General features: G+C 38.5%; 1 protein-coding gene and 1 pseudogene across 1 annotated transcript in view; one reads left to right on the forward strand and one right to left on the reverse strand.

Annotated features, from left to right (window-relative positions):
* The window catches only part of LOC132531528 (ATP synthase subunit d, mitochondrial-like), a 34,484-nt gene that overhangs the window by 5,400 nt on the left and 6,961 nt on the right, over positions 1 to 22,123 (reverse strand). The gene's annotated exons all lie outside the window — the stretch shown is intronic.
* LOC132531678 (uncharacterized protein C2orf78-like) lies at positions 20,449 to 21,900 on the forward strand (annotated as a pseudogene).

Below are 22,123 nucleotides of genomic sequence, written 5' to 3' on the forward strand. Positions count from 1 at the left end.
TCATAGCAAAATGAACTTTTTTCTTTTGAAAAATACTTATGAATTTTGTGAATTTTAATGCACATATAAATTTGTGTAACCACTATCACATCAGGATACAGAACGGTTTCATAACCTCCCAAACTATCACATGCTATCCCTTTTCAGTCACACTTTGCCCCCATCCATAACCCCTGGCAACCACTGATATGTTCTCCATCACTATAGTTTTGTCTTTTTGAGAATGTAATATAAGCAGAATCATACAGTATGTAAATTTGGAGAACTGGCTTCCTTCAATCGCCATAGTGTCTTTGTGATTAACTCAAGTTGATGTATGTATCACTAGTTTCTTCCTTGTTACAGAGGTATATTATTCCATTGTGTGAATGTACCAAATTTTGTTTAATCCATCCAGCTACTGTAGAATGAGATGAAGTTTTAATGCTTATCTCTTTAGTTGCAAGAAAATAACTAATTGATGTTCTTGGTTTCAAATCCAGAAACCCTTGTGAGTTACTAACAGGCCTATCATGAATTAGATCACCATCCCTGGAGAAATCAGTTAGAATTCAGGATAAGGTGTTGAACTGGTCTAACTTGGGTCTATGCTCAGTCCTATTGTTTCATCTTCGACCACAAGGGCACACTATTAAGAGAACAAGGCAGCTGCCACAGAAACCATAAGGATGAAGAGGAAGAGGAGTGCATTCTTAACCAATTACCTCATAAACTTGTTTTTCATTAAACTTCTTCCCAGATAAATTGGCCTAAAAGGTATGGTTTGCCAACCTTGATTCATAAACTGTTAGAGCTGTGTTGCAAACTCAATTTGGTAGGAACAATTACATTCCTTCATTGTCTGAGTGGTAACAGACAAGGGGCAGTGACTGCTTGTGGATCATATGGCCCAGCTCACTTACCTTCGCTGGATTGGCCCTGCTCCCTTAGCATTGTGACTTGTTTAAGTGTCCAGGTACACACAGAAGATCAAAGAAACATATGGTGGAAGCCCAACCTGGTGCAAACATTTTGTTTGTAAGTCATGGTCTCATCTCTCATTTGCCTTTTCTTTCCTTGAAAAATAAAAGATTTCTTTTTCTTGTTTTTCCATCTAAAATGTTGTCCTATCTAAGGCATTTTCTAGTCAGTGCTGCACTGCCTTCAAAATACATTTTTCTATCCAGTGCACAATAATTGCTGTGATCAATGAAAGTTTGAAATCAGGCTTCCACTCAGCTTTGTCTGTCACCCGTATATCACTTACATCAAAGAGACCTACCTCTGCTTAAATCCCTAAAGCCAAGTAAACAAAAAAGAAAAAGCCAACCATTGTTGATATCACTCTCAAAAGACACTGCCTTGTCTTTTGTTCCTGGGGAAGGGGAGAAATAGGGGAGGGTGACCTCAAGCATAAGTAAAGTAGTTGGGGCTCAGGGTCTACTAACCCTTCAATCAGAATAGTACTCTTGTGATTTCTGTTACATACAGGGCCTCTGTGTAGATTTTATTAGAAGAAAAGCATTCCATTGCTGAAGAAAAACTCTGACAACAGCCTAGCCAAATACAGAGATACAGAGATTCCTACCATCTGCTAGTCTTGCTTTGTTTCTTCTGTTTTGCTTTTCTCTTATGGACTTTTATTCTTTGGAAGTTGTTTCTCTAGGAACTGCCTTGTACATAATTTAGTTATCCATTTTTGGTGTATTCAAGAAAATTTTTTTTAAAGTTTTTAAAAATTATGGAAATAATGTTCAGCTAGAAAAATTGTAAAATGTATAAAAGAAAAAAGAGGTGGCTAAAAATCATCCTTTAATCCATCACCCAGAGACAGCTACTTTCAACATTCAATCCAATACTAAATCCTATCATTGTACTGTCAATATATTTGGGAAATTCATCCATTTTATTCCATTTCTACTACCAAGTATTAGTAGAAATTTCTACTAGTCCAAGTTTTATAACTGGTCTCTCAATCTGTTAAAAATATCCATTACACCCCTGGTTAAAAATTTTCAGCTGATACTCAATAGACAAGTAAAACACATTTCCTATGAACCACTAGGGGTTGAATGCTTTGGCCTTGGGAACTTTTTTTTTTTCTTGCGGTACGCAGGCCTCTCACTGTTGTGGCCTCTCCCATTGTGGAGCACAGGCTACGGACGCGCAGGCTCAGCGGCCATGGCTCACGGGCCTAGCCTCTCCACGGCATGTGGGATCTTCCCAGACTGGGGCATGAACCCGTGTCCCCTGCATCGGCAGGTGGACTCTCAACCACTGCACCACCAGGGAAGCCCTTGAGAACTTTTTTCATCACGTTTTCATTCTCTCCACTATGTTTACTCTGAGGATCTCATGTCAATACTCAATGGTTCCGTCTGCACAATATATCTAAGAGATTTCTTCATGTGCATGTGTTGACACCCACCCCCAGGTTCTAGTGCTAATATAGATGAATTCCTCTTCGGTTACTTCATTGAAAATGTGAGAAAGGAGAGACTAGGTACATAGAATCATGTTGCTATCTTGCCTCCTTAAGAGAAAGTTCTTTTCCACTAAGACATGATGATGAAAGTCAAAATAAACAGATTTGGCCATACAGGGTGCATGATTACCAGGGAGTACTTCTTTCAACACTGGAAAGGCAATATTGTCACCATCATTGGTCCTCTCTTTGACCTCAACCACATGATCTGTGGTTTTAGTGTCCATGGAAAGTTCAATGGCAGTATCTAAGCTGAGACAGGAAAGCTTGTGATCAATGGCAGTAAATCTCCATCTTAAAATATCAAATGGGGGTGATGCTAGTGCTGAATATGATGTGGAATCCACTGGTGTCTTCCTTACCTTATAGAAGCCTGGGGTTCACTTAAAGTATAGATACCAAAGGATCATCACCTCTGCCCCTTCTGCTGATGCTGCCTAGCTGATGTTTCAATGTGATGGCAGTGAAACATGATGTATGACCAGTCCCTCAAGATGATCAGTAATGCCTCCAGCAGAAGTCTTGGCCTCCCTGGCCTAGGTCACCATGACAACATTGGCATTTTAGGGAGATTGGTAACTATATCCATGCTATTATTGCCATATCAAAAGCTTTACATATCTCCTCTGGAAAACTGGCATGATGGCTGGGGTTCTTCTCAGAACATCCACTGGTACTGTCAAGGCTGTGGGAAGGACCTCTATGAGCTGAACAGAAAGATCACTGACATGGTCTTCTTACTCCCAGGGTGTCTGTCATGGATCTGACCTGACCTCTGGAGAAAGTGAAAAATATGACAACATCAAAAAGCAGTAAACAATTAGTTAATAATGGAAACTCACATAAGACTATCAGCTGACTATTAAGCAGAAATTTTTTCACCAGAAAAAGTGGCATAATATGTTCAAAGTGATAAAAGGAGAAAAAAAACATTTAACCAAGAATACTCTACCTTGAAAAGTTATCATTCAGAATTGAAGGAGAGATGAAGAGTTTTACAAACAAGCAAAAGCTAAAAGAATTCTGCCTACTAAATCAGCTTTCAAAGAAATGTTAAAAGGACTCCTCTAAGTGAAAAAGAAAAGACCTCAACTAGAATATGAAAATTATGAAAGGAAAAATCTCACTGGTAAAGGAAAATATAAGCAAAGGAAGTAGATCAACCACTTATAAAGCTAATAGGAAGGTTAAGAGAAAAAAACAGTAATCCATCTATAGGCACAATAAGTAGTTAAGGTGTGCACACACAAAAAAGATGTAAAATATGATGTCAAAAACTTTAAATGTGGGGTGTAACAGTAAAAATGCTGGGTTGCTCAAATGCATTCAAAATTAAGAGATCGACTTAAAATAATCATATATATATACATATTAGATACATACACACACACAAAGAAAAAGGAATACAAACATAACACTAAAGATTGTCATCAAATCATAAGGGAAGAGAGCAAAATAAAAAGAAAGGAACAAAAAAGAACAACAAAAACAACTAGAAAACAAGTAACAAAATAGCAATAAATGCATACCTACCAATAATTACTTTAAATGTAAATGAACTAAATTCTCCAACCAAAAGACATAGAGTGGCTGAATGGATACAAGAATAAGACCTGTATATATGCTGCCTGCAAAAAAAACCAAAACAAACAAAAATAAAACTTCAGAGCTAAAGACACACACAGACTGAAAGCGAGGGAATGGGAAACGATACTCCCTGCAAATGAAAATGGAAAGAAAGGTGGGGTAGCTATACTTATATCGGACAAAGTAGACTTTAAAACAAAGACTGTAACAAGAGACAAAGAAGGACATTACATAACACCCCACTTACATCAATGGACAGATCATCCAGATAGAAAATTAATAAGTATACTCTGGCCTTAAATGACATTTTACACCAGGTGGACTTACTTTATATATATATATATATATATATATAAATATATATAAAACTTTATATATATATAACATTCCATCCAAAAGTAGCAGAATACACATTCTTTTCAAGGGCACATGGTGTATTCTCCAGGATATATCACAAGTTAAACCCCAAAACAAGTCTCAAATTTAAGAAGATTGAAATTCTATCAAGCACATTTTTCAACCACAATGGTATAAGACTAGAAATCAACCACAAGAAAAATACTACAAAAAACACAAACTCATGGAGGCTAAACAACATGCTAAACAACGAATGGGTCACTGAAGAAATCAAAGGGAAATTTAAAAAATAGCTGGGGACAAATGAAAATGGAAAGACAATGATCCAAAAACATGTGGAATATAGAAAAAGCAGTTCTAAGAAAGTTTATAGGGATACAAGCCTACCTCAGGAAAAACAAAAATTCAAAATAAACAATCTAACATTACACCTAAAAGAGCTAGAAAAAGAACAAATAAAACCCAAAAGTAGTAGAAGAAAAGAAATAATAAATATCAGAGCAGACATAAATAAAATAAAGATTAAAAATGAAAATGAAACTAAGAGCTGGTTCTTTGAAAAGATAAACAAAATTGACAGACCTCTAGCCAGACATGAAGAAAGAGAGAAGGCTCAAATAAATAAAAACAGAAATGAAAGAGAGGTTACAACCAAAACCACAGAAATTCAAAGATCATAAGAGATTTATTATGAACAATTATATGCCAATAAAATGGACAACCTAGAAGAAGTGGATAAATTTATAAATATACAATCTCCCACTACTGAGTCAAAAAGAAATAGAAAATGTGAACAGATCAATTACCAGTAATTGAGGTTGAATTAGTAATCAAAAAATGCTCAACAAACAAAAGTCCAGGACCAGACAGCTTCACAGGTGAATTCTATAAAACATTTAAAGAAGAATTAGCACCTATCCTTCTCAAACCATTTCAAAAAATTGATGGGTAAATAATGCTTACAAACTCATTCTACAGAGTCAGCATCACCCTGGTACCAAAACTAGACAAAGATACTACAGAAAAAGAAAAGTATAGGCCAATATCACTAATGAGCATAGAAGCAAAAAGCCTCAACAAAATATTAGCAAACTGAATTCAACAATACATTAAAAGGGTCATACACCACGATCAAGTGGCATCTATCCCAGGATGCAAGGATGGTTCCATATCTGCAAATCAATTGATGTGATACACTACTTTAACAAATTGAAGAATAAAAATCTTATGGTTACCTCAATAGATGCAGAGAAACCTTATGACAAAATTCAACATACATTTATGATTTTTAAAACTCTCAAAAAAGTGGGTATAGAAACATATCTTAATATGTTACTCATACTTAACATAAAAGCCATATGTGACAACACGTTACTCAATGGTGAAAAGCTGAATGCATTTCCTCTAAGATCAGGAAAAAGATAAGGATGCCCACTCACTCAACTTTTGTTCAACATAGTATTGAAAGTCCCCGCCACAGCAATAAGCAAGAAAAAATAAAAGGACCCAAATTGGAAGAGAGGATTGAAACTGTCATTATTTGCAGATGACATGATATTATATATAGAAAATTCTATAGACTCTACCAAAGAACTATTAGAACTAATAAATGAATTCAGTAAGGTTTCAGGGTTACAAAATTAATGTACAGAAATCTGTTTCATTGCTATATATTAACAATCAGAAAGAGAAATCAAGAAAACAATCTGATCTACAACTGCATCAAAAAGAATAAAATATCTAGGAATCAACTTAACCAAGTAGGTAAAAGGCGTGTACTCAGAAAACTATCACACATTGATGAAAGAAACTGAAGAAGACACCCAAAATAAAAAGATATAATGTTCATAAATTGGAATAATTACTATTGTTAAAATGACCATACTACCCAAGGCAATATAGAGATTCAAGGCAATTCCTCCTATCAAAATACCAAGGACATTTTTTTCCCCATGGATTTCGAAAAAATAATTCTAAAATTTCTATGGAAGCACAAAAAACCCCAAATAGACTAAATGATCTTGAGAAAGATGAACAAAATTGAAGGTACCACACACCCTAATTTAATCTATACTACAAAGCTACTCTTATTGGAACTGTATGGCATTGGCACAAAAACAAGCACATAGATAAATGGAACAGGATAGACAGACAGAAATGAACCCACACTTATATGGGCAATTAATCTATGACAAAAGAGGCAAGAATATATAATAGAGAAAAGACAATCTTCAATAAATTGTGTTGGGAAAACTGGAGAGCTACATGCAAAACAATCAAACTGGACTACTTTCTATCACCGTATACAAAAATAAACTCAAAATGGATTAAAGAGTTAAATGTAAGGTCATAAATGTCTAAAAGAAAACACAGGCAGTATACTCCTTGACATTGGTCTTAGCAGTATTTTTTTTGGATATGTCAAGGTAAACAAAAGCAAAAATAAACAAATGGGACTCTATCAAGCTATAAACCTTTTGCATAGCAAAGGAAACTATCAATAAAGTGAAAAGGCAGCCTACTGAATAGGAGAAGATATTTGCAAACAATATATCTGACAAGGGGTTAATATCCAAAATATCAAAGGGGAGACCTTCAAGATGGCAGAGGAGTAAGATGTGGAGATCACCTTCCTCCCCACAAATACATCAAAAATACATCTACATGTGGAACAACTCTTACAGAACACCTACTGAACGCTGGCAGAAGACCCCAGACTTCCCAAAAGGCCAGAAAATCCCAACGTACCTGGGTACGGCAAAAGAAAAAAGGAAAAACAGAGACAAAAGAATAGGGACAGGACCTGCACCTCTGGGAGGGAGCTGTGAAGGAGGAAAAATTTCCACACACTAGGGAGCCCCTTCACTGGTGGGGACAGGGTGTGGGCAGGGCAGAAGCTTCAGAGCCACAGAGGAGAGCACAGCAACAGGAGATCAGTGCTGACCAGCACTCACCAACCTGAGACACTTGTCTGCTTGGGTTGGGTGGGGGCTGGGAACTGAGGCTCTGGCTTCAGAGGTCAGACCCCAGGTAGAGGACTGGGGTTGGCTGCATTAAGACAGCCTGAAGGGGGTTAGTGTGCCACAGCTAGCCAGGAGGGAGTCAGGGGAAAAGTCTGGAGCTGCTGAAGAGGCAAGAGATCATTGTTTTGGGGTGCATGAGGAGAGGGAATTTGTACTCCATGTGCCCACAGAAGGCAGAGCTCTGCCTAAGCAAGCTCCAGAGATAGACATGAGCCACAGCTATCAGCTCAGACCACAGAGATGGGCATGAACTGTTAACCTTACAACCGCCACCAACAAGAATCCTGTGTGCAAGTGCAGGTCACTAACCACATCCCGCTGGGAACCTGTGCAGCATGCCACTGCCAGGGTCCCGAGACCAAGGGACAACTTCCCCGGGATAACACATGGCATGCCTCAGGCCATTGCAATGTCAAACCGGCCTCTGCCACTGCAGGCTTGCACGGCATTCCAATTACGACTACCATACCCCTCCCTCTCCCTGGCCTGAGTGAGCAAGAGAGCCCTAATAACATGCCTGAGGGTGGCCTACAGGCAGAGGAGGGGCCAAAACCAAAGCTGAAGCCCAGGAGTTGTGTGAACAAAGAAGAGAAAGGGAAATTTCTCCCTGCAGCTTCAGGAGCAGCAGATTAAATACCCACAATCAACTTGTTGAACCCTGCACATGTGGAATACCTGAATAGACAATAAAAGTTCCCAAAATTGAGGTGGCAGACTTTGGAAGCAACTGTAGACATGGGGTTTGTTTTCTGCATCTGATTTGTTTCTGGTTTTTATGTTTATCTTAGTTTAGTTTTTAGTGCTTGTTATCATAGGTGGATTGATTTGTTGGCTCCATTTGTTTATTGGTTTGGTTGCTCAATTCCTTTTTAAAATTTTAAATTTATTTTATTATTTTTTAAATTTATAAATTTTTTTTCTTTTTTCTCTTTTTGTGAGTGTGTATGTGTATGTTTTCTTGTGTGATTTTGTCTGTTTAGGTTTGCTTTTAACATTTTTCCTAGGGTTCTGACTGTTCTTTTTTGGTTGTTATTTTTGTTTCTTTGCTTTCTTTTTATGAGTGTGTATGTTTCTGTGTGTGATTTTGTCTGTTTAGTTTTGCTTTTACCATTTGGTTTGGGGTCCTTTCTGTTGGTTTTCTTTTTTTTCTTCCTTTTCTTCTGAGCCGTGTGGCTGGCTGGGTCTTTGTGCTCCAGCTGGGTGTCAGGCCTGAGCCTCTGAGGTGGAAGAGCCACGTGCAGAACATTGGAGCACCAGAGAACTCCCAGCCTCACGTAATGTCAATTGACAAGAGCTTTCCTAGAGATCTCCATCTCAACACAAAGACACAGCTCCACCCAACTGCCAGCAAGCTCCAGTGCTGGATGCCCCATGCCAAACAACTAGCAAGACAGGAGCACAACCCCACTCATTAACAGAGAGGCTGCCTAAAGTCATACTAAGTTCACTGACACCACAAAACACACCACTGGATGGAACCCTGCCCACCAGAAGGACAAGATCCAGCCCCACCCGTCGGAAAACAAGCACCAGTCCTCTCCACCAGGAAACCTACACAAGCCACTGAACCAACCTCACCCACTGGGGGCAGACACCAAAAACAATGGGAACTACAAACCTGCAGCCTGCAAAAAGCAGACCCCAAACACAGTAAGATAAACAAAATGAGAAGACAGAGAAACATGCAGCAGATGAAGGAGGAAGGTAAAAACCCACCAGACCCAACAAATGAAGAGGAAATAGGCAGTCTACCTGAAAAAGAATTCAGAATAATGATAGTAAAGATGATCCAAAATCTTGGAAATAGAATAGAGAAAATGCAAGAAACATTTAACAAGGACCTAGAAGAACTAAAGAGCAAACAAACAATGATGAACAACACAATAAATGAAATGAAAAATACTCTAGATGAGATCAATAGCAGAATAACTGAGGCAGAAGAACGGATAAGTGACCTGGAAGATAAAATGGTGGAAATAACTGCCACAGAGCAGAATAATGAAAAAAGAATGAAAAGAATTGAGGACAGTCTCAGAGACCTCTGGGACAACGTTAAATGCACCAACATTCGAATTATAGGGGTCCCAGAAGAAGAAGAGAAAAAGAAAGGGACTGAGAAAATATTTGAAGAGATTATAATTGAAAACTTCCCTAATATGGGAAAGGAAATAGTCAATCAAGTCCAGGAAGTGCAGAGAGTCCCATACAGGATAAATCCAAGGAGAAACAGGCCAAGACGCATATTAACCCAACTAACAAAAATTAAATACAAGGAAAAAAATATTAAAAGCAGCAACGGAAAAGCAAAAAATAACACACAAGTGACTCTCCATAAGGTTAACAGCTGATCTTTCAGCAGAAATTCTGCAAGTAAGAAAATGCCAATTTGAAAAGATATATGAACACGGGATTTTTGTGGCATTATTTACAATACCCAAGATATGAGAAGAACTTAATTGTTAGGTTGGTAGATGAATGGATAAAGAAGATGTGGTATATATTATATATAATAGTCCATTGTATATACAATGGAATATTATTCAACCATGAAAGTGAAATCTTGCCATTTGTGACAACATGGATGTACCTAGAGAATATTGAGCTAACTGAAGTAAGTCAGAGAAAGACAAATACTATATGATTTCACTTATATGTGAAATCTAAAAAAGGAAATGAACAAACATAAAAAAACAGAAATAGATTCATAGATACAGAGAACAAATGTGTTTGCCAGAGGGAAGGGTTGTGTTTGGATAAGTGAAATAGATGAGGATATTAAAAGCCTCCAGTTATAAAATAAATAAGCCAGAGTGATGTGATGTACTGTGTAGGGTATATAGTCAATATGGCAACTAGACTTATTGTGGTGTTCATTTTGGAATGTATAAAATATTGAATCACTATGTTACACATGAAACTAATGTAAATATAGTTGTAAGTCAACTATACTTCAAAAAAAAGTAGTAAAGCAGACATCAGAGGGACTGTTTATAGGTACCCCAAGTGACACTGATGATTTTTAGTCATACCTGCTCCTCCACCTTTGATTTTTCTTTGCCCTCAAAAAACTGTGTCAAGCTTATATTCTAGTGTGATGATGGATTTTTCTATAGTGTCTCTGTGATAGACTGACACCCATGTGTCCTCTAAGGAATACGCACACTAGACCAGACCATCAGCTCCAGCAACAGCATGAAAAGACAAAGACTCTTGGCCTCTGGGGGGGTTTGGGAAATGTCACTGGTGCTATAGACTGACCTTATCAGAATAGCTTAAAAGCATTTTGAGAATATTAGCTATTAAGACCATAAGTAACTGTCAAATCTTTATTTTTTAAAACTTTTATTGAAGCGCAGTTGATTTACAATGTTGTGTTAATTTCTGCTGTACTACAAAGTGACTCAGTTATATATATATTATTATATATATATTATATATTATTTTCTTATTCTTTTCAGTTATGGTTTATCACAGGATGTTGAATATAGTTCCCTGAACTACACACTAGAACCTTGTTTTTTATCCATCCTATATATAATAGTTTGCATCTGCTAATCCAAAATTCCCAGTCCTTCCTTACCCCACTCCCCTCCCCCTTGGCAACCACAAGTCTGTTCTCTATGTCTGTGAGTCTGTTTCTGTTTTGTAGATATGTTCACTTGTGTTGTATTTTAGATTCCATATATAAGTGGTATCATATGGTATTTATCTTTCTCTTTCTGACTTCACTTTAGTATGATAACCTCTAGGTCCATCCACGTTGCTGCAAATGGCATTACATTGCTGAGGAGTATTCCACTGTACACATATACCACATCTTCATCTGTGAATGGACATTTAGGTTGTTTCCATGTCTTGGATATTGTGAATAGTGTTGCTATGAACATAGTGGTCCATGTATCTTTTTGAATTATAGTTTTGTCTGGGTATATGCCCAGGAGTAGGATTGCTGGATAATATGGAACTCTAATTTTAGTTTTTTGAGGAACCTCCATACTATTTTCCATAGTGGCTGCACCAGTACATATTCCCACCAACAGTGTAAGAGGGTTTCCTTTTCTCCACATCCTCTCCAGCTTTTATTATTTGTAGACATTTTAATGATGGCTATTCTGACTGGTGTGAGGTGGTACCTCATTGTAGTTTTGATTTGTATTTCTCTAATAATTAGCAATGATAAGCATCTTTTCATGTGCCTTTTGGCCATCTGCATGTCTTCTTTGGAGAAATGTCTATTTAGGTCTTCTACCCATTTATCAATTGGGTTGTTTGTTCTTTTGTTATTGAATTCTATAAGCTGTTTGTATATTCTGCAAATCAAGCCCTTGTCAGTCGCATCTTTTGCAAATACTTTCTTCAGTCTGTAGGTTGAGTTTTCATTTTGTTTATGGTTTCATTTGCTGTGCAAAAGCTTATAAGTTTGATTAGGTCCCATTTGTTTATTTTTGCTTTTATTTCTATTGCCCTGGGAGATTGATCTAAGAAAACATTGGTACAATTTACATCAGAGAATGTTGTGCCTATATTCTCTTCTAAGAATTTTATGGTGTCACGTCTTATATGTAAGTCTTTAAGCCATTTTGAGTTTATTTTTGTGCATGGTATGAGGGTGTGTTCTAACTTCATTGATTTACATGTAGCTGTCAAACTTTTCCAACACAACTTGTTGAAGAGACTGTCTTTTTCCCACTGTATATTCTTGCCTCTTGTAAAGAATTAATTGTCCATCAGTATGTGGGTTTATTTCTGGGCTCTCTATTCTGTTCCCTTGATCCATATGTCTGTTTTAGTGCCAATACCACACTGTTTTGATTACTGTAGCTTTGTAGTATTGTCTGAAGTCTGGGAGGGCTATGCCTCCTGCTTTGCTCTTTTTCCTCAAGATTGCTTTGACAATTATGGGTCTTTTATGGTTCCATATAAATTTTAGGATTATTTGTTCTAGTTCTGTGAGAAGATGTCATGGGTAATTTGATAGGGATTGCATTAAATCTGTAAATTGCTTTGGGTTGTATGACCATTTTAACAATATTAACTCTTCCCAAGAGCATTGGCTATCTTTCCATTTCTTTGAATGATCTTCAATTTCCTTTATTAATGTTTTGTAGTTCTCAGCATATAAGTCTTTCACATTCCTTGGTTAGGTTTATTCCTAGGTGTTTTTTTTAAAGATTTTCTTTTGATGTGAACCATTTTTAAAGTCTTTATTGATTTTGTTACAATATGGCTTTTTTTAAATGTTTTTGGTCACGAGGTATGTGGAATCTTAGCTCCCCAACCAGGGATCGAACCTGCACAACCTACATTGGAAAGCAAAGTCTTAACGACTTTACTGCCAGGGAAGTCCCCCTAAGTATGTTATTTTTGATGCAATTTTAAAAAGATTGTTTGTTTACATTCCTTTCTGATATTTCATTGTTACTGTAAGGAAATGTAATGATTTTTGTATGTTAATCTTGTATCCTGCTACCTTGCTGAATTCATTTATCAGTTCTAGTAGTTTTTGTGTGGAGTCTTTAGTGTTTTCTATATATATCATCATGTCATCTGCATATAATGACAATTTTACCTCTTCCCTACCAATTTGAATACCTTTTCTTTTTCTTTTCTGATTGCTGTGGCTAGGACTTCCAATACTATGTTGAAGAAAAGTGGTGAGAGTGGGCATCCTTGTCTTGTTCCAGATTTTAGCATGAAGGCTTTTAAGCTTTTCACTGTTGAATATTATATTGGCTGTGGGTTTATCATAAATAGGTTTTATTATGTTAAGATATGTTCCTTCTATATCCATTTTTGTAGGTTTTATTTTTTAAATCATGAATGGATGTTGCATTTTATCAAATACTTTTTCTGAATATATTGAGATGATCATGTAATTTTTGTCTTGTTGATGTGGTGTATCACACTGATTGATTTGTGTATGTTGAAAAATCCTTGTGACCCTGTCAAATCTTTATATATAGTCTGGTTATTTAATTGCTTCTCTGGGGTAATACTGATTCTGTTTCATATACACTATAGTAAATAATATAATGTTCCTTAAAAGTAGGGTATATGCATGATTAACAGCTGATTTTGTGTTTTTAGGAAAATCGTTTTGTTCCACAAATTTTAACTCTTGATACCAGAAGAAGAGAGATTTATAAAATTAGAGGCTGTGATTCTGTTAGCCTAGAAAGATCTGTGTTAAAGTTTTAAAAATTATCTCAGTAGTCATTTACAGTGACAATAAAAAACAAAGAAGTTCCTTTAAAAAAAGTAGGGTATATGTCACCCTCCATTTTGTATCTATCTCATTGCTTTGCCCAATGTAGGTGACAAACAACTGTTCATTAAAAAAGAGGGAAGGATAGAATAACCCCTGTGGTGTCATTGAAATAGGCTTTTTGTGGTTATGAGACTTTTGCCCTGATTAATGTGTCATTCATAGCTACATTCAATATTAGCTACTAGTTCAAGATCTAGCAATCAAACAAAAAACACATAAAATCTCCTTTAACTGAAAATGAGATATTTAGAATTTTTCTGCCATAGTTCTCTCCCTGCTTCTTCCCTCAGAATTTAGTCATTATTTTCCATCTCTTTGTCATCTAAAGATGACTTTTGACTTTTGGGAAAAAGGCAAGTCTCAGCTTCAATATTGATTAGTCAATTTAAACCTTATATGGTCATAGGAACTTAAATAGACATTCCAGGGACTGAGACAGAGATGATTCTGAAGTCAATGTGAGACTTGAAGGATGAAGCAAGGATTGGGCACAGAGCAGGCAGAGATGAAATGAGACAGAGGAATGAATGAGAGTGTCCAGGAACTAATCTAATTCTAGATTTCAAGAGTTGGGCTGCTTAGGTGAGGTAATTGGCCTCTTGACTGTTCCCTGTGACACTCCCTCCCAATATACACATGTCTATTAAGCTTCTACAATAATATTTATAGAGCGATCTGTGAATATCTATTTACCTGTATCTCTGCCTCTGTATTTTATCATCTCTGAGTCACTACATCCTAAATTGTATCTAGAATGTTGGAAAGAGCTTAACAACAAGTATTGGTTGAATGAGAGACTGAATGAATAATTTGGGGGATGGATAAAGTGTGGGGAAAATGATAATAATCTAGTGAGATTAGATCAAATGTATCCTAAGACACAAAATGTCATTTTATTAGGTAGCTGGGATTGTTAGAGGTTAAAGAGAATCAGTTTAGAGGCTAGACAGGACTAAAATCCTCCCCAACATCTGGTATAGGCACCAAAATAATTCTGAACCAATGATGTAATAAAAACCTGAGGACAATAAATAGATTATTTGAATCCCTATCCCTGAGCCTCAGTTTCTACATCTGTAAAATGGAGCAATATAGTAGACTACATCATAGATATGTAATGAGTTAAGTCATGTCTGGCACATATAAAAGGATCAGTTATTATAGTACCTCTTAACTCCACCAACCACATGCCCATGATCCACCATCCAAGGTACATCTCATTGCCAACAACTTCTTCCATGGTGTCATATGCTTTACTCTCTCCCTTGCTGACCTCTCCAGTTCTGATAACTTCCCCCTTTTATTTTTACTATGTCCTGTGTATGATTAAAATAATAGGAAGCCTTTATATAGTACCTAACCTATTTTAGACACTGTGCTAATTGCTTTCCATGAATCATTTTTATCTTCCTTACAACTTTATTATGTAGATTACATTATTATCTCCAATTTCTAGATAAAGAAACAGAATCAGGGAGTATATAACATGTCCAAGATCACGAAGGTTGTGATTGATAAATGTGTGAATAAGCCAGCCTTCCCTCTGACCCACTTCATTATCCTTCTCCATATGGCAAATAAATCCCCTTCTTGTGTAATTTCTGCTCACCCACCAGTATACTCTGCTTCCTTGGGTTGCATTTCTTTGGAGCAGACACTCTAGATCCATTCATCTAAGTGGCACATACTGCCTGCTAATACCCAGCTGGGTCTGTCCCCTGGAGCCCACTCACCTCTGGAGATGGGTTGAGTTTCAGGTCCTATATTTTATAGTCTTTCCAGTCCTGCTTAGATAACAAGATGGATCAGCAAAAAGATGCCCTCTCTAACCTATTCCTACCTGTACAAATTACAAGCCCACTTTGATGTTCTTTCTACTTCTGCAGAATATGTGATCTGCCTTTTTCAAAATGGACTTTTTTTCTATTTTTATCTGGTATGATTAAAGCTTTCTCCAGATATATACCATAGGAAAGAGTCATGTCATACTTTTTGTTTTATTCTCTTCAAAGACATCACCTTAAAACAGAACAGTGGTTTGAGAGACAGATGGAACTGGACATAGACTTTGATTCTCTACTTCCTAACTTTGCGATTTGGGGAATGTTACTTAACCGCTCTGTGCCTCAAAAATTACATCTATATAATGAAAATAATACTTCATAAGGTTGTCATGATGGTAAAATGAAATAATATGCTTGTAAAACGCTGTGCTTTGCACATAGTCAACACTCAAGCCATAGCAACAACCATTTGACTACCAAAAGCACAAAGCAAAAGCCACTACTTGTTGAATCTACTTGCAGCATTACTGCTAAAACTTGATGAATTAGAACAATACTAAGCATCTTAACAAATTACATGGCATAATTCCTCCTCATATTATTCTTCTGAGGACCAATCATAACCAGCTCAATCTGTTTATGCCAGATTTAAAATCACTCTTTCAGCCACATAGTACTAGTCATTGTAGCCATTCTTATTTAAACACCAGGAAGCTGTATAGGAGCTACAGCCCTAATAATTGTCCAATGCCTTACATCATCAATATTATTCTACCTACCAAACCTGAATTATGAACAAATTCACAGTTGAACTATAGTTCTAGCTCACAGTTTATGAACACTCCTTCCACCTATAGCAGCATTATGACTCCTAGCAACTCTCACCAACCTAACTTTAACCCCCAAAATCAAACTAAATGGAGAACTGTTTGCAGTAATATCATTCTCATGCTCTAATGTTACCATTATCCTAACAGAAATTAATATCATTATAACTGTCCTATATTCCCTCTATATATTAAATATAACACAGCAAGGAAAATATACATATCTTGATTTTTTTGCTCTTTCAGCCACTTCTTTTTATTTACAGTTTATGTTTAATACAATATCAATTCCATAACATGAGAAGTTACTATAAATCAAAGCATAAATACAATAAAAAACAATATACAATCCAAAATAGAGATACAGCATTCAGGTATGAAACAAAAGAGAATGTTCATTCACACACACAGTAGCTTGAGATCTGTTGGATATGGTTATTCCAATGTAGGTTTTTAAAGATGGAAAAATATGACTTTGGTTAACTGTGACCATATTAGATTTTGGAACATCTAAGCATCATTGTGTGACCATGTGAACAAAAGACTTTAGGGAATGGCTACTTTTAAAAAGGTTTCTGTGCATCAAAGCAGTTGTGAAAAGTTTTACTTTCCAAAATCAAGCCCACTTTAGGCTTAAGACCGGGTTCCAACTGTCTAAAAATATTGAATGACAACAGAAAGTGTTCCAAATATGGCCATTCTGATTCAGTTTAAAAGGAAGTATTTACAGAAAAGAGTATAATTTTTTTTCTGAATTTAATGTAAGCAAGCTTCCAGTCTTCAGTTCTCGAATATTTGATTTACAGTTTGGTTCCTTCACATATTTACCTTTTTAATTTCAAGATTTGTCAATTTTACCTTCAAAACAGACCATTTTTTAAATTGTAAAAATTATTCAACCTATGCAGAAATAAAAAGCATTTTGAAATTAGTTGAGATTAATATACTTCTACTCTTTGTTATCTGTCTAGCTAAATGAATCTAGCACTCTTTTTGAATAAGAATAGTTGATAAGTATATAAGCAAAATGTACTCATTATGCTTGGATTTGGGGTAGATTCCAATCCATCATTGAGCTGGCACATGTCAATGGCTATATAAAAATCCAAATTTGGGGCTTCCCTGGTGGCGCAGTGGTTGAGAGTCCACCTGCCGACTCAGGGGACACGGGTTCGTGCCCCGGTCCGGGAAGATCCCACATGCCGCAGAGCGGCTAGGCCCGTGAGCCATGGTCGCTGAGTCTGCGCGTCCAGAGCCTGTGCTCCGCAATGGGAGAGGCCACAACAGTGAGAGGCCCGCGTACCGCAAAAAGAAATAATAATCCAAATTCAATGTCAAACACAAAGCCCCAGAAGAAAGAGTTCAGTTCCCAAGAGAACAGTGATAGCTTAACATAAAATTTTATTTAGAGTACATCGGCATTAAGTTAGTAATGCTGAAACAACACATGGAGGATTTGCAGTAACACCTGGAAGTTCCTTCTAATGTATGTATAAAGAGAATCATGGAAGCTTTCTGTTTTATTCAATTGTTTTATGGCCTTATAAATTTAATGCACCAAATGAAAACTGAATCTTTGTTCTACATCTTATTCTTTATCTCTAAGTAAGATAAAATCTATTCTCATTTTCAAGGTAGAGTTTTATGTGCCCATACTTCTTAAGCCACATTTAAGAAAATCATCTCAACTAATTTTGGATATTGTCTCTCTTCATCTTGTACAGGAAACTCCAGCAGCTTTAATATTGGCATTCATCATCTAGTCAAACCCTTCACATGCTCTTCAAACCAATCAAATGTGGGATCCTCAACAATTTCTGTCAATAAAATAAGGTGTGAAATCAGCAGATTCATTCAATGAAGCCCTGGTTGTTGTTGTTTTCCTTGTCACACTAGATGTCTAGACGCCTTTTGAACTGGGTTTAGAAGATGGGGATGTATAGATGCTTCTTGCCCTGAGTCTCTTAACAGCAGAGATGTAGAAGGGAGACCAAGATCATGAAGAGACTGGCTGTTGACTGTGGAGCATCATCACTTGACATGATGGTGGCATTGGCTGGATTGGGGGCAGCTGAGATATTCTGGGAGGGGTTACTTGAAGGTGTTACAACAATTGTTTGATTTGAATAAATCTGCGTAGGTAAGAGCAGCACCAGAAGCAGCAGCCCCAGTCGGAGCCTGGCCACCATCGTTCTGCTCATGTCCGCTCCATCAGTGTGTAGCGCATCTCACTGGATGCAGGGAGCATGGAGGATCGCTGGCTCAGGGCGGGCACAGGCAAAGTCAAATATACATTTCTTGTTAACAGTGTTAAACCATCATTTACATGGGAACATGCCCTCATGAAGTAACGTCAAGTTAAGAAGGCTAATACTGTACATACATATATATATACATTTTGTACATAAGTATATATATACAAACGTTTGACCTAGTGGCACCACATGACAGAGGGAATCTCACCTTCCTCTTTATTTCCCAGCTTCCTGGACCGCATCTCTCTCCACTCACCTCCCCATGGGCCACACCTTCCCAGCCTTCTTTGCTGGTGCCTTGACATCCTCTAACTGGCAAATGTTGCAGTGCTACAGGTCTCTGACCTCAGACACTTCCTTGTTTACAACACCCACTTTCCAGATGATTCCACCTATTTTCATGGGTTTAAATATTGTCTCTTCACTGATGTATCCTAATACATCTACAACACAGACAGGCCCTGGGCTCCTATCATGTTCATGCCTGTCAACATGCCTACAGGACATCTTCACTTGGATTTCTGATCAACTTCACATGCTCAAAACTGAACACCTGATTTCACCTGCATCCTGCAGGATAATATCCATCACTGAACTACTTCTCAAAACCTCCACTGGTACAAATCTGATCTCAGCGGCCAGCACCTCCCAGCTGGATATATTGCAAGATCTGCTCTCCCTGGCTTCCCTTGGATCCTTTCAGTTTGAGCCTTTAATAACCACTATCTTCGCTCAGGGCTCTCTGGTTTTAGACTCTATATAAGAACACCTAGGGCTTCCCTGGTGGTGCAGTGGTTAAGAATCCACCTGCCAATGCAGGGGACACGGGTTCGAGCCCTGGTCTGGGAAGATCCCACAAGCCGCGGAGCAACTAAGCCCATGTGCCACAACTACTGAGCCTGCATTCTAGAGCCCGTGAGCCACATCTACCGAAGCCCACGCACCTAGAGTCCGTGCTCCACAGCAAGAGAAGCCACCGCAATGAGAAGCCCGCACACCGCAACCAAGAGTAGCCCCCGCTAGCCGCAACTAGAGAAAGCCCGTGCACAGCAATGAAGACCCAGTGCAGCCAAACAAATACATACATAAAATAAGTAAGTTCAAAAATAAATAAATAAAAATAAATTTTTAAAAAAGAACACCTAATTCAGGTTGGAAGGTGGGAGGGACACTCTAAATGTCATCTATGCTGCATGTACAAGAACCCCGAGAGCATACCAAGAGGCACCACATTTTTCACTGCTGTAGCCGATCATTCCCCCTGTACTCCCACACTGTCTCACTCCCTTCCCTGATCTACTGCCACAGTCTCTTTGGAAGGTGTTTCAGAACTCTTGTTATCATAGTGCCAGTTTAACTGTCCTCACTTCCCTACTTTATACCAGGATTTAAGACCTTGTGGTCCGGGATCCTGTCCAGAGCAAGCAGGCTAAGACTCTGTCCTTGTTTATTTATTTCAACAGGAAGGGCTCTACTCCCTCTCCTAGTTCATGGTGTGAAGTGTTCTTAGCCTCTCAGGAAAGTGGGGAGAATTGAAAGGACTCTATGAGAGAATGCTAGGCTTTGTAAAATATTTCGTTTCTTTAAAAAATAAGACTCATTTTTTATTTGACTTTGAACAATCCTATGAAATACAAAGAAAGCCAAGAATCGGTGACATGAAATGATCACCAGTAAGAATTACAACAGTCACCGCTTATCTCGTAGCATAGGGCACTGTCCGTGATCCTTAAGAAGAGTTACTAGAAATGCCTTGCCCATCTTGCCCCTAAACACCAACACATCCATCATGTACCTTGAAAGGTACATGAGTGCTGTGTTAGTGTTTAGGGGGAGCATCTCACTTACCAGGGACTGACTTCTACCTTGATTCCTTTGTAGGGATGGAGACTTCCCTGGTGACGAAAAATTCCCTGGGATTGCAACCTCCAAGCCAGACATCTTGTGTGACACAAACTCAAGAACTCCCCAGGTCCTGCAGGAGCAGAAATATCCAGATACTTGAGAGTAACCCACCACCTGAACTTGGGGACATTTCAGGGACAGCTCCAGTCCAGAGCGCCAGTAGTCTCCTGGCCCTGCCTCCAGCTCCAAGCCAGGGACAAATAGAGAGTGAGCACTTGGAGGATATGAAAACCAAGCTTTCAAAGCCTCTGGATGCCTACAGATCCCAAGAGAAAACCAAGAGCCTCCACTACTCCCTTTAGAAATCCCTGATATTCAGCAGCTCCTGGCCTGCACTGATGCATCCCCTTAGCCAAGAGGAGCAGCCTGCTTCTGAAAATGCTGATCTGGGAAAGAACAGCCTGAGTCTTGAGGACCTAGGGACACCTGAAAATGGGATGGAATCTAGCAGTGGTTTTGCAGACATTACTACACTGGCGGAGGATATTCACCTTCCCCAGCTCTTTAATTCTTTGAAAGATCTTGATCCAAAGGTCCCAACAGGATCAAAGCCAAAGACACTCAGAGCCTTTAAGGTGAATCAGAGCCTTTAAGGTGAATCAGGTGCAGGAAAAGCCAAGTGTCATAAAGGTTCCCTCTGCTCAACCCAGGAAGAACAAACATAAAGCCTCTGAGCCTATCAGTGGTGCTCCCAAGGCCAAAATCCAGCCAAAGAATCCAGAGTGCCTGCTAGGGGGAGAAGTGCTTCTATGCCATGCTGCAGTCAGGGACAGCGCTCCTGTGACCACGGCCAAGCATTCCAAAGGCAAACCTCAGAAAGCTGCATCCAGAAAGATCAGCAATACTCAGAGCCACGGGCAGGAAAGCACCTCAAGGACCAAACGAAGGAAGAAGGCTGATGAGAAAAAGCAGTCAGGGAACAAAGTCAAGGCAGAAGAGAAGCCAACAATTCCCCAGACGAAGCGAAGGAAGCAGCAAACTGAGCTTATCCAAGAGAGCTTTAAAAAGCCTCGAACCTCCCTAGGCATGTGCAGGCTGGCGTCTGTGAAGGTTTTTCATGCACTGGGGGAGGCGAATGATAAGAAAACTGGGCTCTCTTCCTGTCGGGTCTTGGGAAATTCAAGCAACCCTAAACACCCCCAGCTATCCAGCCATGGAGGTATACCCCACCTGAGGGTAAGAGTCCTGAGAAAACTCAAGTCGAAGCCCAGAAACCAGACAGCAGTGCTGGAAAACAGTGTCCATCTCCATCCCAGTAGGAGCTGCCGCCTCCTGGGAAGGTCAAGTTGATACCTCTGCCGTTTTCTGCCTGGGACAAGCCTCAATCTCAACCTGCTCCGCGGAGGCCACAGTCTCTGGCCTCACATCGGCCTGCTGTGGCTGAGTGTGCCCAGCCTGTTTCTACTAACTCAGCTCAACCTCAGGATTGAAGAGGGTAGAAATGACTCTTTAAATTTACCAGTTGGACTGAGCTATATGTGAACTCTAGGTAATAGCGTGGGAACTGCACAAGCAAAGTGAGACACTGAAGATTCCAATGGTAATAGCCGTACTGTTTTCTAACGGATGAAAAAAATGCCTACATTATAAGTTCTATTTCTCCTGCTTTCTGGCAGTATCATGCTCAGAATAGTGTCCTGGCAAGCAAGTCAG

Source organism: Lagenorhynchus albirostris, chromosome 13 (assembly GCF_949774975.1).
Source record: "Lagenorhynchus albirostris chromosome 13, mLagAlb1.1, whole genome shotgun sequence".
NCBI classification, from domain to species: domain Eukaryota; kingdom Metazoa; phylum Chordata; class Mammalia; order Artiodactyla; family Delphinidae; genus Lagenorhynchus; species Lagenorhynchus albirostris.